The following is a 16615-nucleotide window of genomic DNA, read 5'->3' on the forward strand; positions in this document are numbered from 1 at the left end:
TTTACTAGCACAAAGTCATCTACTAGAGAGGATGTTCATAGAGAGGGGCTATGATCCAAAGATGATATCCTCTATAAAAGAGTCCCTTATACCATCAGAAGCATTACATAAAATTAGAGATGGGACCATTAATACGCAATGTCCTTACATATTCAAAAAAAATTATGTTAGCTTTAATACTAGATTTACTAGTGATAATAAATCTATTACTAGCATTATAAATAAAAATTGGCATATTCTGTTGACAGACATTGAGATAAAGAAACTAGTAGGAGTAAGACCTGCTTTTGTATATACCAATAGTAAAAATCTTAAGAGACTACTATGTGTTGAAAAGTCTAGTAAGACAGGAAAGGAGAACATTATAAGAGGTTCTAATAATAGACTGGGCACATACCCATGTCATGCGTGTAATATGTGCTTACATATCACAACTGAGCAAGTTTATGTACATCCATCAATTGATTTTAAATTTGAACCTAACTTTACAGCCATTTGTGACAATCTCAACTTGATATATTTAGCGGATTGCCAAAATTGTCAGGCTTTTTATATAGGAATGACAACAAGGCATTTAAAGGAAAGAATTTATAACCACATGTATGCTATAAAGAAAATCGATCAAAAGAATACCCTATCAAAACATGTAAATAGCAATCCAGGACATGTTTTCAAGTTTAGAATATTGCAGCTTGTCACACCTAGCAAAAGGAAGGGTGATATATTTAATGAGTTAGAAAAGATCAAACTCAGCTGGATATTACGTTTAAAAGCACATTATCCACCTGGGCTGAATCAATATGTCAGCATCAGGTCTTCATTAAAAGATCGCAGTTTGAAATAACCTACTTATACCTTGAACCTGATGGCTTTATAAACAAGCTTATTAGACATGCTCTATATGTATACATAAATAATATACATTCTATAGCACATTATGATGTAGAGAATATACTCAAAGTTATATCTCATGTCTGTTTTGATTTTAATAAGATATGTGTTATTTATATACATTATCAACATATACTCCAGATTTCTTATTACACCTATATTGACTTTTCCATGTCATATGTTCTTTATAAACATTTAGTCTCCATTTCAGGTACAAATATTAATTTTGATAAAGAATTTATTTTTAAATTTTAATATGATATATGTTCATGGTTTTTGATATTGTTTCATATATAAGTTTTGATTAAAAAATTTATAGCTAGATATATATATATATATATATATATATATATAGATATACATTTCAATATATGTTTTCTAGCTTTTTTAGTATTACTATGTATATTTGATAGATTTTATATGTTTCTTTTTTGTATTAGAATATTCATATGTATGTATTTCTATTTTTATTTTTATTTTTATTAATCGAACCTTATGAATTGGATAGTTTTTACATGTACACATATATATATATATATATTTTTGGCAACAGGCTATCACTGTCATGTGATTTTTGTGATTTTTTGATATTTAGTTAGTATTAAAGAATTCTTTTCTATATGGTTCTGAGACATTGCAGGCTGTTTTTTGTATGGTTATCAGCCTGTGTTATACTGCATTCCAACTTGTCTACCTTTCTCTTTTAACTGGTATAATTAGAGTGATTGATTCTAATTATTGGATGATTGAACAATTAACTAGAGAGTTTTTGTGTATATAAGGATTATTGTTTTAATGGATGCATTAGATCTGAAGAAGCGTACACTGAGTACGAGAAAGCGCTCATCTTTTGTTGTTGTCAAAATAAATGTGATTTTCTATTTTTCGTGGTGGTCGAGATCCTGTTTTGTTCTACTGCAGTGTCTCCAGAAAGGTGGAGTGATGATCCTGGGTCATGGAGGGTGATCTGTAGCAGGCCACAATTTGCACTGCAGATTTGCCCATTGTTAGTTGCAATTGGATGATCTCAGAGGTATCATGCTGCGCCACTAACCTGGAGGTGTAGGTATCCTTGATGAATATGGATACACCCCCTCCTTTTGTGTTTCGGTCCAAGTTCTGAGGCCGAAACATATGGTATGAGTTGTAGCCCAGTAGTGCTGGGGTGCTTTCTGGAGCCTTGAACCAGGTTTCAGTTACTGCACAGATGTCGACATTCTACATACTGAGGAGTGCTTTGAGCACGTGCATTTTGAGATTTAAACTCCTGGCATTGAGTAGCTTAACCCTCAGTTTTTTAATTGTGCTGTTTACGGAGGTGAGTTTGACTTTTGAGCCTTGCCTAAAAAAGGCACTATGGGGCCAGCAAGAGCCTTGGCCAGTATTCAAAAGCCTAGGGGTGATAGGTGCAAGCCATCTCTTGCGAAGCAATGCGGCATGTCGAGCATGTCGTCCCAGGCTGACAGACATATGATATGCTTTGAATGACACCAGAAGCTTAGCCAATTGTTGAAATTGATCATTTTTTCTTTATACTGAGGTATCATTCTTGGTGAGGGCAGGATGCTACTCAGGGTCAGGGTCATACCAGCCTGGACTACATGATCTGTGAGCTATTCCATGTCTCTTTTCATGTAATCCAGGGAGGTACGTCTCAGTTCATTCACACCAACATGAACAATGACAGAGTCATATTTGTACTTATTCTGGAGTGACCTGAGTGCTTGTGTTATGTGGTGGATTCTGGCTCCCGACAGGCAACTAACAGTAACCTTCTGCTTGTCCAGCCTTGTGAGTGGGACATCAGTGTGCCTGACTGCAGAGTCACCTATTACTAGTGTGTTAGGTATGTTATTTCGCCTTAAGGGCTGTGCTTGTGCGGTACACTGATTTTGTGTTTTATGTGTTGTCTGGTTTGTGACGGGAGGTGCAGGTTGTTTGGGTGTCTGCTTTGGAGGTCTGTGATGCTTTTGCAAGTTTTTATTTAGAGCCTTCGAGTATGATTTTGTGTATTTATGTATATTTTTTGCCAGTGCTGTTTTAGTAGGTCTATGTGTGGCTGGAGGTGTGGTGCAAGTGTTAACCTTCTCCTCTGGACTGTCTGTTCCAGTCTTGGGTGAAGACAACTTAGCCTCCAGTTTGGCTGTATAATTGTATCTCTCACATATGTCAGTGTTTTGTGGTAGGAGGAGAGGGTTGTCTGTGTACATGAGGCAGTTGTAACATTGCCTCAGGATACCCAGATTCACCAGCTGGACTGGAGAGTACACCTGAAGTTGCCCTTTGGTCATGCCTGCATAGTACGGTGAGCTGCTTAGTCACTTAGTTGGTGAGGGGTGAATATAGAGCCTTGACCTGCTAGGCAATCAAGTGTCATGGTATATTAATGCTTACTATTAGGTCTGAGAAAGTGCTAGGCTGTAGGATACTTTTTGAGTGCTCAGGTTGAGAGTTAGACTACTTTCAAGGGAAAAACTGATGAGGAGACTTAGTGTAGCTGGGAATAATTTAACCGTAGCTAACTAGCACTGCCCGGTGCGCAAAACCATGCAAACATGGTTTTTATAGTAGGGAAATTAAAGAGATAGAAATTAGCCCAAAATGGCCAATAAACTACTAACTTCTGGGCTGGAACCACTCCTCCAGGAACAGATAGGCTGCTCAAAGCTCCCCTCTCTCACAGGTGAACAGAGAAACTTCCTTCTATCCAAATAAGGTATGGGCAACTCAGAAACTAGTATCACAGCCCTGAATTTAGCACTAGCCTGAAAACTGGACTATACTAGCTTAGATAGGTGGGAAACAAGGAATTGTTTTGTTTTTTTGAAAAGATAAGGCAAAACCAGTAAACAATACACTTAAAACAGCTTTAAATGACTACAAACAATCAGAAAAGGCTATGACACTTTAGTGTGTAGCCTACACCAGTTAAACAAATTATTTAAACAAAAAACAACTTTTTAAAAGTGCAGCCAGTCAAATAAGTACAATATGTGAAACAAAAACAAGCTTTTAAATCACAATAAATGCTGGAAAATCTGCGTTTAGGCGGAAAACAGTTAAGTACAGCAAGAAAGTACAGAAAACTGATACTTAATCACTCCAAAGTCTCTCTTCTAAGCTAGAAGGCTTGTATCAGTTTAAGGCTTTTTAGTGCTACCCAGTAGGTTAGTTACAGGAAAGATGGGAGACAAGCGCAGATGTGGTCCTTTAAACCAGAAAGTTGAAAGAGATGGACAAACTGTCCAAATGGTCAATAAACTACAATTTCTGGGCCAAGAACCACTCCTCTTGTGGTAGACAGGCTACCTAGTGATTACCACTCCCACTGATAAGCTAGAAGGCTTTCTTCCAACACAGAAAGGCTTGCGGGGCTCAGAAGCTTACCAACAGTCCTGGATACAGCAACTCTTTATCTGGACTAGGCTAGTTACAGGCTAGAAAGGTGGGAAACAAGCTCAAGTGCAGCTTTGAAACCAGAAAGTTGAAAGAGATGGAAAAAAAACTGCTCCAGCAGCCAATAGCTACAATTTCTGGGCCAGGACCCACTCGTCTTGTGGTAGATAGGCTACCTGATGCTTACCACTCCCACTGATAAGCTAGAAGGCTTTCTTCCAACACAGAAAGGCTTGGGGGGCTCAGAAGCTTACAGAGAGTCCTGGATACAGCAAATCTGTACCTGGACTAGACTAGTAACAGGAAAGGCAGGAAACAAGTGGAAACACAGACTTTTAAATCAGAAGGTTGAAAGAGATGAAAAAGCTTCCCAAACCGCCAATAAACTATAATTTCTGGGCCAGAAACCACTCTGCCTGTGGTTGATAGGTTACCTAGTGTTTACCACTACTACTGATAAGCTAGAAGGCTTCTCTCCAACACACAAGGGCTTGAGGGGCTCAAAAGTTTACCAACAGTCCTGGATACAGCAAATCTGTACCTGGACTACACTAGTTACAGGAAAGGCAGGGACCAAACGCAAAACAGGCTTTTAAACCAGAAAGTAGAAAGAGATGGAAAAACTGCCCAAACGGCTAATGAACTACAATTTCTGGGCCAAAACCCACTCTTCCCATGGTAGATAGGCTACCTAGGGCTTACCAGTCCCACTGATAAGCTAGAAGGCTTCCCTCCAACACAGAAAGGCTTGGGGGGCACAGAAGCTTACCATCAGTCCTGGATACAGCAAGTCTGTATCTGGACCTAGACTAGTTACAGGAAACAAGCTTAGAATTTTTTTTTTCTTTTTTTTTTTTTACAGAAAAGCAGCTAAAACAGCAGTAAATACAATTCAAATTACAGTGCTGGCCAGCACACCTGAGTGTGTAGCAACACTATGGCAAATGCAGTTCAAATAAATGCAATTAAATTAACAAATGACTAAAAAACAAGTGCAGAAGGCAGTAAATTAGAAGGCTACTAACAAGCAGTAATAAGTGGAGAGTAAGAGCGACTAAACAGATAACAGCATGCAGAACAGCAACATAGACAGTTACAGTAAGAGCAGCTGAATAATATATATATATATATATATATATATATATATATATATATATATATATATATATATATATATATATATATATTTATATATATATATATTTTTTTTTTTAATTTATTTATTTATTTTGGGGGGGGGGGCAGAACAGGATTAAGAGGCTACAGGGGTTGTCCTTCCCAAATGCTTCTTTTAGGAGTGCCTGAAATCAGAATATGATTTCACTGCACTCAGATGTGAGTAAATGAGATGGGCCCAGAAGGAGTATCCAAATACAAATCTACAAGAGGGGCGGGCAATTTCAAAGCCACCAACATTAACACCAAAACAAGAACAGAGAGGGTGGGTAGGGAACTAACTGTAGAGAGACAGCCACAACTTCAGTTGAGTTAATATTCAGTGAGAAAAGAATAAATAAATTAAATACAGTGCTATATGAAAAAGAGCAGATAAAAGTGTACTTAAATTCACTTATACATCCAGTTGATTTCAGATAGATCTTAGCCGGCCAAAGCTCAGAATATTAAGCAGAGATAACCCAAAATGTACCACTTATATAAGGCAGGACAGAATATCAGTGAAGAGGTGAACATACCCCCCACTGCTATCAATGGCTACACAGAAATTCTAAATAGTACTCTGTAGAGAGACAGCCACAACTTCATTTGAGTTAATATTCAGTGAGAAAAACAAACAAATAAATTAAACGCAGTACTATATGAAAAAGAGCAGATAAAAGTGTACTTAAATTCATTTATACGTCCAGTTGATTCAGGTAGATCTCAGCCAGCCAAAACTCAGAATATTAAGCAGAGATAACCCAAAATATACCACTTATATAAGGCAGGACAGAATATCAGTGATGAGGTGAAACTACCCCCCATTGCTATCAATGGCTACACAGAAATTCTAACAAGTACTCTGTAGAGACTCAGCCGCAACTTCAGTTGAGTTACTATTCAGTGAGAAACAGAAACAAATAAATTAAACACAGTACTATATGAAAAAGAACAGATAAAAGTGTACTTAAATTCACTTATACGTCCAGGTGATTTCAGGCAGATCTTAGCCGGCCAAAGCTCAGAATGTTGTCAGGTGATGAATCCTGACCAGCAGTTGTTAATCACGTCACAGTTTGGCCAGGATACATGCACAGATAATTTAACTATTTATTACATGCCACTTTCTTCTTTATAGTACTCATGAACAATTTCTATATAGCAAGACATTTTAACATGGCACTAACTCTAAGATGTTGGAATTGAGGTTCAAGTAGTAGAATTTTCTCTACAAGAAATGAAACAATTCAAAATATTAGACTAAAATGAGTAAATAAAAAGGCTATCTACAAAGCAATAAAAATAGGCTTTAAAAATGATTTGTGTAAATAAATTTTCCCATTTTGCTAAAACAAATTTAGTGTATTATGGGAAGAAAAAGTAATTCCTATAGCTGTATCTTGTACTTGACAGAAACACCAATTCCCAAGTAAAAATTAATAATTATGGTTCTGTTTAAAATTATGATTGCTTTTCTAAACAGAGTGTCAGCATTTCCTTGGAAAAAGTATTATATACCCCCCTAAATTATTAGTCATTGAGTGCAAGTTAAAGTAGGTAGTTGTGACTGGAATCCTAACCTGCCCCATAAAACGTGCTTGTACTTTTGTAACTCAAATATATGACTGATTGCTGGTTGAAAACTATTCACCCTGAAGTTGCCTTATGGAGATGGTAAAGACCTTTCAACAGCATCATTGTCACACCCTTTGTTTCTTTTAATTATCCTTCTTTGTTGTTTTCTACAGTCTTTTCAACATTAAATAATTATGTTTTGTTTCTCAAATTCTGTAGGTTGAAAATTGATTGGCTATAAAATATTTACAATTATAGCAGCATGACTGGGGGCAGTGCTCATATCCAGTTTGGGATCTTGAAGACGCTTACTTGACTTGTTAAATGTCATTTTTATTTTGTACCAAAATTGTAATTTCATTCATGCTTCCAGTTGGTATATTACTTTTAGAAGTCCCCTTAGCTTCCATGTTTATTTCTTCTTTAGAGTGACTCCCTGTCATTTTGGCAAGTGCATTATAAAGTATTTTATTACTGTATGTCACCATGATAAGCTGCACAATACAGTCTTTGCAGTATTAATATTCCCAGCAGTCTGCAAATGTCTGTAAACAGATTCTGTATGCGGGATGAGTTAAACCAAACAATATCAAATAAATAAATAAACAATACTTATAAACATTAAGCAGATCTCCTCATAAAGTTTCATACCCTCTATCAATGTTTACTTATAACTAGAAATTATAAACATGGGAAACTACAATATATTAAAGCACTCTCTGTCTGCATATTCATATTGGATAGCAGATGTTTTCATGGATCCAGTGGAATCATAAATATATTATGTCAGCGAAATGGCATTACAGAGAATGCCATTTTGCCGACACATATAAACCGAAATTGAAAAAGAGCGAAAACTCAGGTCAGAGATTTCTTTCCCAGGTAAAGAAATCACTTGGCCTGAGCCATGACATTGCCCTTTACCTGACTGTAGTGCAATCTTGGAGTTGGTATATTTAGTTAGGGGGTTGGGGGGATGAAGCCCCCCCACTTTGTAATGTTTTAAGTGGCATGTTGTGTTTTGTTGGTTAACTGTTTTTTTTTTTCATGGGAAAAAATTGGTGAGCTGGGGTTTCGTTCCTTTAAAATTTTGGTCTATATGTGTTGGTGAAACGGCATTCGCTGTAATGCCATTTCGCTGACATAATATAGACCCATGAAACTGCAGTTCTATCTGCCTGAAATCCCAATTGCTCCGGACCACACACTCCAGAGACCTCAACCTCATTACCACAATCAACAGAACATGCTGTAGGGACAGGTTCATAACCCAGAGACTGCCCATGCTATGGAATAGACTTCCCATACATGTCAAGCAGAGCACTTCACTGGCCCTCTTCAAGAGAAATCTTGATGAATGGATGGGAAATAGAAAATTCACACTGGGGATCACTCCAGTGGCTCTACTCAACAGAGGCACTAGGAACTAAGGTTGGGTAGCACGATGCCAGGGTAATCTTATGGGCTAGGCTTGTAAAGGCTCCAGGGCCATTAGCCTAGTACACAACTATGAACCTTTGAATACCTTTTCTATCAGTTTCTGTAGCATTTTTATAAATATTTTACAGTCAGCATTCCTTTGTGTTATAGGCCTCTGATTTGTATATATTTTCTTTCATCCATTTTCTATATATATTTTATCACTCCACCACATCTTTCTCCCATTATAACTTCTTTCATCCATTCATTTGATATATTTTTAAAAAAACTTCTGTTTCATCTTTATTTCACAAAATGATGGCACTGATTCATTCTTACTTTTTTGTATTACTTTCTCTATTTCTTTTACAGATATTTTTCACTTTCCATTCTTGTCCATCTATTTCTTCTTTTTCATACTTTTATTATAGCATTCACTGCTATCTACATGATATAGTCTTCTTTGTATTTTATGGTTTCTTTGCCATCTAAGATAGCATCCATCCATTCCTTCTCCCATTTTTACTTCTTTTCTTTAATAACAGGAAACCTCCTTTTGTTTCCTTTTTAGAAAAAAAATATTTGCCTGTGTAACATCAGTTTTCCTTTTTGGCTATTCATCTTATACATCTGCTTTCCTGTTTCCCTATCTTGTCACTTCCTTGTTCACTTTCTCTAAATTCTGTAAAATCTCCTTGTCTTTCATTCTTTTTCTATTTTATTCTTCTTTCCATCTCTAACTATAGATTTTTGTATGTCTGCTTATGCATTACCCACCACTGTGTCCAACTTTCATAAAAATGGTCTCTTTTTACATGATCTTTCCATAATATTTCTTTTCTCTCTTACCATTTCTTCCTCCTTTATAAATTCTGCAATTAATCTCTTTATCCCTTTCTCTTCTTTTATTATTTTGATGTATTCCCATATTCTAGCCCATACTGCTCTATGATCTGAAAACTATTGACATCTGAACTCACCTAATATTACTTTCATGCCTTTAAATACCCCCTTTTATATGTCCATTCTCTGTTCTTACTTTTAAATTCCCACATTTTATGAATTCCTTTAATATCTTAATATCCTGTGCTATCCTTACCTTTTCTTCCTTGAGGTTGCAGTTAAAATCTTCTATCACAATTGACACATTTACTAACACATTTTTTTTAATTTCTTCTAGCAACTGATTTTCTCTCTGTCATATTAACATAAGCATAAAAATTAAATGTATATATTTTGTCTCATTCTGATATTGCATACAACCATGCTTCCTAGTACAACTACTGCTATATCTAGAATTTGTATTTCCTAATTTTTTTATAAGAATTCCTTTTCTTGAACATATCTCCTTTCACACCAAACAATGCCCCTCATACTGCCTGTGTTCATTTCCTTTTTTTCTTCTTTGTTAAATCTGGTCTCTAATAAGCAAAACGCATCCACCACCAAACCTCTTACATTGATTCGAATGCAATTTACATTTAATGCTAACATTTCTGTATCACCCTTTTCCCCCTGCTTTGTATGTATATTACTTCCAGATCTTATTTTACTTTTCCTTCTTCTAAATCTTCTGCCAACTGATTTTTTACTATCTTGTTCATATTCTTCTTCTGTCTTAATTTTTCTCTCTTCTTCCTCTTTACTTTCCAAAACTGCAAATCTGTTCTTTTTCTGTATATTAATAACCTTGCTTTGAACTCTAATTTCTTCTCAAACTACTTCAAAGTTTAACATTTGTTCAGAATTCCCTTCCTCCATACAACCTTCTCTTTCTATGTCTACTTTAGTAATATTTTCCAGTGTTTGTTTTTCTTCTGAGCTTTCTACTTCACTTCTTTTTTTCTTGTCTAATATGGCACAGTCAAATGAGATGTGCCCATATTCTTTACATTTTCTACAAAAAGGCTTACATTTTTTTTCTGTATGTCCCCTCTCACCACATCGGCCACACCTTTGTTTGGTACAGTCTTGTACTAAATGATTTGCATTCCCAAAGTAATAGCATGTTTTAAGTTGGCTCCAGTACCTATCAGATCACCTCTTACCAGTCACAATTCTTGTATTTGAAATATGTTGACATTTTCCTTCCATAACATCCATTGTTACCCGCACTTCCCAGCTCCCTGTCCATACATTTCTTTCATCACATATTGTTTTTTAACTTCATGTACTTTACTACCTAGTGAAAGGGAAAAAAGAAAGCAGTTTTAACTCATGCTTATCAATATCTGATGTTCGAAACTGCACATTTATTTTCTTTCTTAGATGTAGCACCAAGCTATGAAATATATAGCTTTTCCATGGTACTTCTGCATTTCTTTTTAAGGCTTGGTTATAAGTTTTTCCAGCACGTTAAAACTTTCATATGTCACTTTGCAACAATTTTCAACTCCAAACTCAATTAATGCTCATATGTCTTTAATGTTAAAACCTAGTGGCAAATGAATACTATCCACAAAGTCATACCTGTTCACAATGGCATGAATTTCACTTTTTATTCTTATCACTGGACACCTTCTCTGTGGCTGTTAAACTGCAAATCTTTGTCCACTCTCAGTTTCTTCTTCAATTCTTATTTGCCTTGCTACCACTGCATAACTACTTCCTTCTTGTAACAAAAAAAAAAATGTTACAGAAGTAAACCATTAAAACTGGCTACTCTACCAGATGAGAACATGTCCACAGTTTTCAATTCACTAGCTGTTCCTTCTTTTTCCAAATTCTCGGTTTCTTCCTCCTGCAATATTCTTCCCACCACGCCACTCCTTGTTTCTCCATCCTTTGGCTCTGCCTGGATCATCAAATCATCTAGGACTTGTGTCTCCAGCCATTCTATTTCCAACTCTGTTGTCTCATCACCTTCACCTTCCTCTTCCTTCAGTAAGTTTTCTTCTGCTCCTCTTTCCATCTCTGCTGCACTCTTCTCAATCTTGGAATTCCCAGAATTATAGCAGCAGCCCTCTGGCACAGCCTGTTACCTTCAGAGAATGCTTTACTTCCTCTCCTCCAAAGAGTAGAAGACGTTCACTGGTGCCCTGGCCAAATTTCCCCTAGTCAGTAGGAATACCCTGTTGGGTCTTGCCTGAAAATAGGCCAGTGGCTTAATGGGACAAATCCAGTCAGCAGAGCATAAATAAATAAATGTACACATACATCTCTATCTCTCTATATATATATATATATATATATATATATATATATATATATATATATATATATATATATATATATATCAGTACACATGCAAAACTGGTGCATTTTCAATAACATTTAAAATGACATGAAACATCTCTCTGAAAATGCTAATTCAGATATTACAAAAACTTTAAAGATACAATTCTGTTATTCATCAGCTTTGTCAGCTGAGACATGTAAATGTTCATTTGATGAAAAGGAAATACAACACTGATTAACAGCTTTATAAGAAGTGTATTATAGATAATGTTTCATATAAATGTGAACTGAAACTTTGAAATAAAATGTTTCTAGAAAATGCTACAACATTTTGCAGACTCCCCCCCCTCCCACGCGCACATACACACACACACACACACACACACACACACACACACACACACACACACACACACACACACACACACACACACACACACATACTGCACTCCCAAAATAACTAATTGGCAGTAAGGGGCATTATTCCATTTTCACTTTCCTATAAACTGATTTACCATCCAGCATTTCCTTTCTTCCTTGCAATGCTTGTGATGTTTGCAAAACAGCGTAGTAGGATGCTTCCACAAGGCAGTCTAAATAGATTCTTGCACAGCTTTTATTCTGTCAGTTATCTATCCCTTGGAATGGTTTAATAAACTCACCATGCTCTGTAGTTCAACTCTAGTGCAAATGTTTTGAGTTTCCACTTAATGTAAAGCAGCAGATGCTTTAGAGATGAGAGGACACCAGAGAAAACCACTTGGTCCTCTGCAGAACAAACAATGCATGTAGACACCAGCCAGGACACACAAAATAGCCCTAGAGATGAAAAATGATAGACATTGTACTAAATGTTGATATCTTCTCCTTGTCTATAATAGCATTTCTGAAGACAGAAATAATAGTCAAAAGTGACAGAATTTAAAAAGAAAAGAGTGAGCATGACCTAATTCTTACAAGAAGTGAAAAAAGTCTGCTTTTTAATAGGACACTGCAGTAGGCTTGTCTTGCATAGTTAGAGAGCAAAATAATTATTTTTCAAGAGTACATAGCTGTTGTTTAATGCAGCAATAGGAAGCTGTGGTAAGTTATATTTTAATTTCAGTGCAAACTTATTTTTATAGAGTACTTATGTAATGTTATTTTTTTCTTTCAATGAGCCTATTTGTCATGTTTAAATAGCATTAACACAGCAATAGAACAGTGCACTAGAGTTGTACTGTCTGACAGCACTATATGTGTAATTTAGGATGCATTGCTATTTTTATAATGTGCTTTGTTGTGATACTTTAAACAGCAAAGGCAGATACTGCTATAATGTGTTGTGTGCTTATAATAAGCTACTCAATTATGTTTAAACACCATTACCTTAGAACTGTTGTAAATCTATGCAGCATTAGACTACTGCATTATACTTGTCCTTTAATTACAATAGCTGTATCTGCAATATACAAATAATGCTGGAAGATGTAGAGCTGTCATATAAATAAGGCTATCTTGTTATAGTTGTTGGAATATATGCAGCTATTTTTTGTTTTGTTTTCGCTGCATGTGCCTATAATGCACATTGTTCTTTTACTCAGATACATGACATAATTTGTTTGTAACCCCAATGTTTTATACTTACATGATCTGTTATAGATGAGACATATTATTAGACTTACCACTTGTTTCCAGTATCTATTTTTGTCTCCCTAACCTTACTGCTTCCATCTGACTCCTCTCATTCTACTAGACTTGTGTATTATGCCTGTAATACTGAAATCACAACTACCTTTTTGTATCTTTCCCTTAAGGCTATCCCAGCAACAGAAAGGTTGCTTCTAGGATGGTATAGTGCTGTGTACAGCTTTCAGCCAGGAGCATAGCTAAAGGCATCCTGATCAACTACTTACCCTGCGTACATCTCAGGTGCCTAGTTAATGTTTACTGAGTAAAACACAGCATATGGCAGTATCTGTATGTTACAATACAAACTATATGTAGGTGCAATAGGTGGCAAGCAACCACTATTTGGTATCCTTACAGTTGCGAATGACCTTTGATTAAATCTAAAGTGGATAGAGAACAAGCCTTGTCCAGTTTCTCAGTCAGTTCAACCACTCAGAGCATAAGATACAAATTAAGTTTATATGTCTTGTTTAGCTTCCCACAGTCACTGCAAAATTTTATAGATCTGTCAAGCTGAGCTGCTGATATAATGGGACTATTCCACTTAAACTGGTATTCTTCTGTAACCCAGATTTTAAACATAGTTCATACTTCATTCTTAACTACTTTGCATGGGGATACTGGTATATAGCATCATTTTAAGTGTGCTGTCATGCTAAATACAGACTCTGTGTTGTGCTACTTTATACTTGTTTTGCCAGATGACTCTGAAACTAATATATTACTTTGTAGTAAAAAAGCACTTCCTGTTAATGACAATTAGATAGCATTGCCACTATTTTGACTTCAGGATATGTGGCAGGAACATTAACTTCCCCTGCAAATGCATTTATTACAGAAAGTTCAGTAGAAGTTTCTCCCCCGGATTCTCAAAAGCCTGCACAGAGTGCAATATGAGTGCAGTAGCTCCCACAGGCAATATTTCTGCCGTGTGATCCAGGAACAGCCGGCAGGGGCATGCACGAGAGCTCCAGCACTAATCTTGCAAGGATTAAGCCCTGGTATGCAAATCACCTCATCTGTTGGAGAAATCCATGCAAATGAGGTGATAGTGCAATCCATGAAGCTTGCAATAGTCGGTGCAAGACAAGTGCAATCTGCAGAAATGTACTCGGTTACTAACCGAGTACATTTTTGCAAATTCCAAAACAGAGTTATGACAGCTCCAAATAAAGGCTGCATATTATTGAGGAAGCATGCCAATGGCCAAGTAGAAGGCCATTGGTATTGCAAACCATAAAAAAATAAATAAAACAACTTTTTTTTTTTTCGCTGATCTCAGCTGTGTAAGCATACGGCAGCGGTGCGCAAACGGGATCGGGGGGAAAATAATAAAATAAACTGAAAATGAGCATTCTAACAAAAATCAGTATTCTGCCATATAAGTCAATGGCAGGCAAAAGACAACTTGGCCAGTGAGTAGTGGTTGCTAAGGGGGAGGCTCAGTGTGGGACATGTAACTATGCATTAGTAGGCAATCCTATGCAAATGAGGGAAAGGTTAGTGAATCCCAGATTTTCCCAGGGTGTGAGGCAGGTCCCAAGAATGTAAGAGTATAAATAGCTGGGTGCAAGACTAGGATATAGGTGACATCATGGGGGGGGGGGTGTCAGGCAAACTGTAAGCGGATTGGAGACCTGTGGCTCGAGATTGCTCCTAGCTAAGCTAGGGGTGTGTCCAAACCTACCTAGCACATTTTACAAAGTGTAAGTGGGTGTGCGCGCCGCGCACCAGGTTCTACAGGAAGAAAAAGGAAGTTAAACGAGGAAAAAGCATCTCTGTGCACATTTGAGCACTCTGTTTGTGCGGCGCACACAAGGCTTAAACAGGGAGGCAATGGGAAGGGAAAACAGCAGTAGGAAGGTAATCAAGGAGAACTAGCTTAGCTAACAGGTGAAATGTATCAGAATCAGCCAATTATACAGGCAGCAGCCCAGCCCAGCACACCACTGTAAACTATGCATTCACCTTTCCCCCTTGTTTTTCCCAAAAACTCTGCACCAAAGGTGTATACAGATGGGGACATTTTACAAAACGAAAGCAAGAGAAAAAAAATGTTAGGGCCTGCTTTTGCTATCATAAATCAGCATGTGCAAGAGGCTGAGGGTGGTGAGGATGTGAATGCTGCTGAGCAACCCACAAATAGGAGATGGAGAAGAGTGTACAGACCCAGGGTAACCTACCAAGGGCTACATGAGCTGGAGATAGTGGAGTGCTATAGGGTGAACAGGGACCTCCTACAGCAAATTATTGAGCTGTGCCAGCCATGCCTCACACACAGAACTAACAGAGGGGAACCCATCCCAGTGGATAGCAAGGTATGTGTAGGTATAAGAATGCAAGCTACAGGTAACTTCCAAAGGCCATCTGGGGATATGATGGGGATTTCACAGGCATCAGCATCCAGGGTACTCCACCAGTTCCTGGATGCCATGTCAGCACATGTCGGTGAGCATATATATTTCCCCATCACCCGTGAGGAGTTAGCCAGCAATATGCGTCTCTTCCACCAGATAGCAGAATACCCTGAGGTAGTGGGTGCAATAGACTGCACGCACATATGCATTAAAGCACCACCTGGTGAGCGGGGTAAGTTCTACATCAAACGCAAGGGCTTCCCCTCCATCAACTGCCAGGTTGTGTGCAATGCTCAGGGCATAATGATGAATGTGTGTGCTGGCTGCCCTGAAAGCTACCACGATTCCCACATCTGGCATCTGATGCAGCTGTACCAGACATTTGCCAATGGGGACATGCCACACGGTCACCTAGTGGGGCATGCTGGATTCGCACTGGAGCCATGGCTGATGACACCCATCAGAAATGCACACACACCTGAACAAGAACTCCATAATGACGCACATGCACATACACGAATCATAATAGAGAATGTGTTTGGGATGCTCAAGTCACGGTTCCGGTGCCTGGATACATCTGGTGGAGCCTTGCAGTACTCACCAACTACATATAACCAAATTGTCCTTGTATGTGCCATGCTACACAATATGATCCTGTGTAAACAGCTGCAGAAGGAACAGCACAGGGCAGGGCCACACTGCTACCCACCAGTGCCAAGGCCTGCACAGGCACAGAGTGACTCAGAGGAGGAACAACCTGAGCCTGCTCCAGTAGGCAGAAGGAGGCATGCCTAGTATGCCCTGACCTCGGCAAAGAGGCACCACATAGCACATGCACTAACACAGTAGGGACCCAGGGAATGACACCTCTCTCCAACTCGCACATACAGTAAAAAGGATGCCAAACATGACACTACTTGTGTCAACCATGTATAGGGAGTGTACTACTTGCATCCAACATAGGCAGCCCT

Source organism: Protopterus annectens, chromosome 17.part0 (assembly GCF_019279795.1).
Source record: "Protopterus annectens isolate FY-2018-M chromosome 17.part0, PAN1.0, whole genome shotgun sequence".
Taxonomy (NCBI): Eukaryota; Metazoa; Chordata; order Ceratodontiformes; family Protopteridae; genus Protopterus; species Protopterus annectens.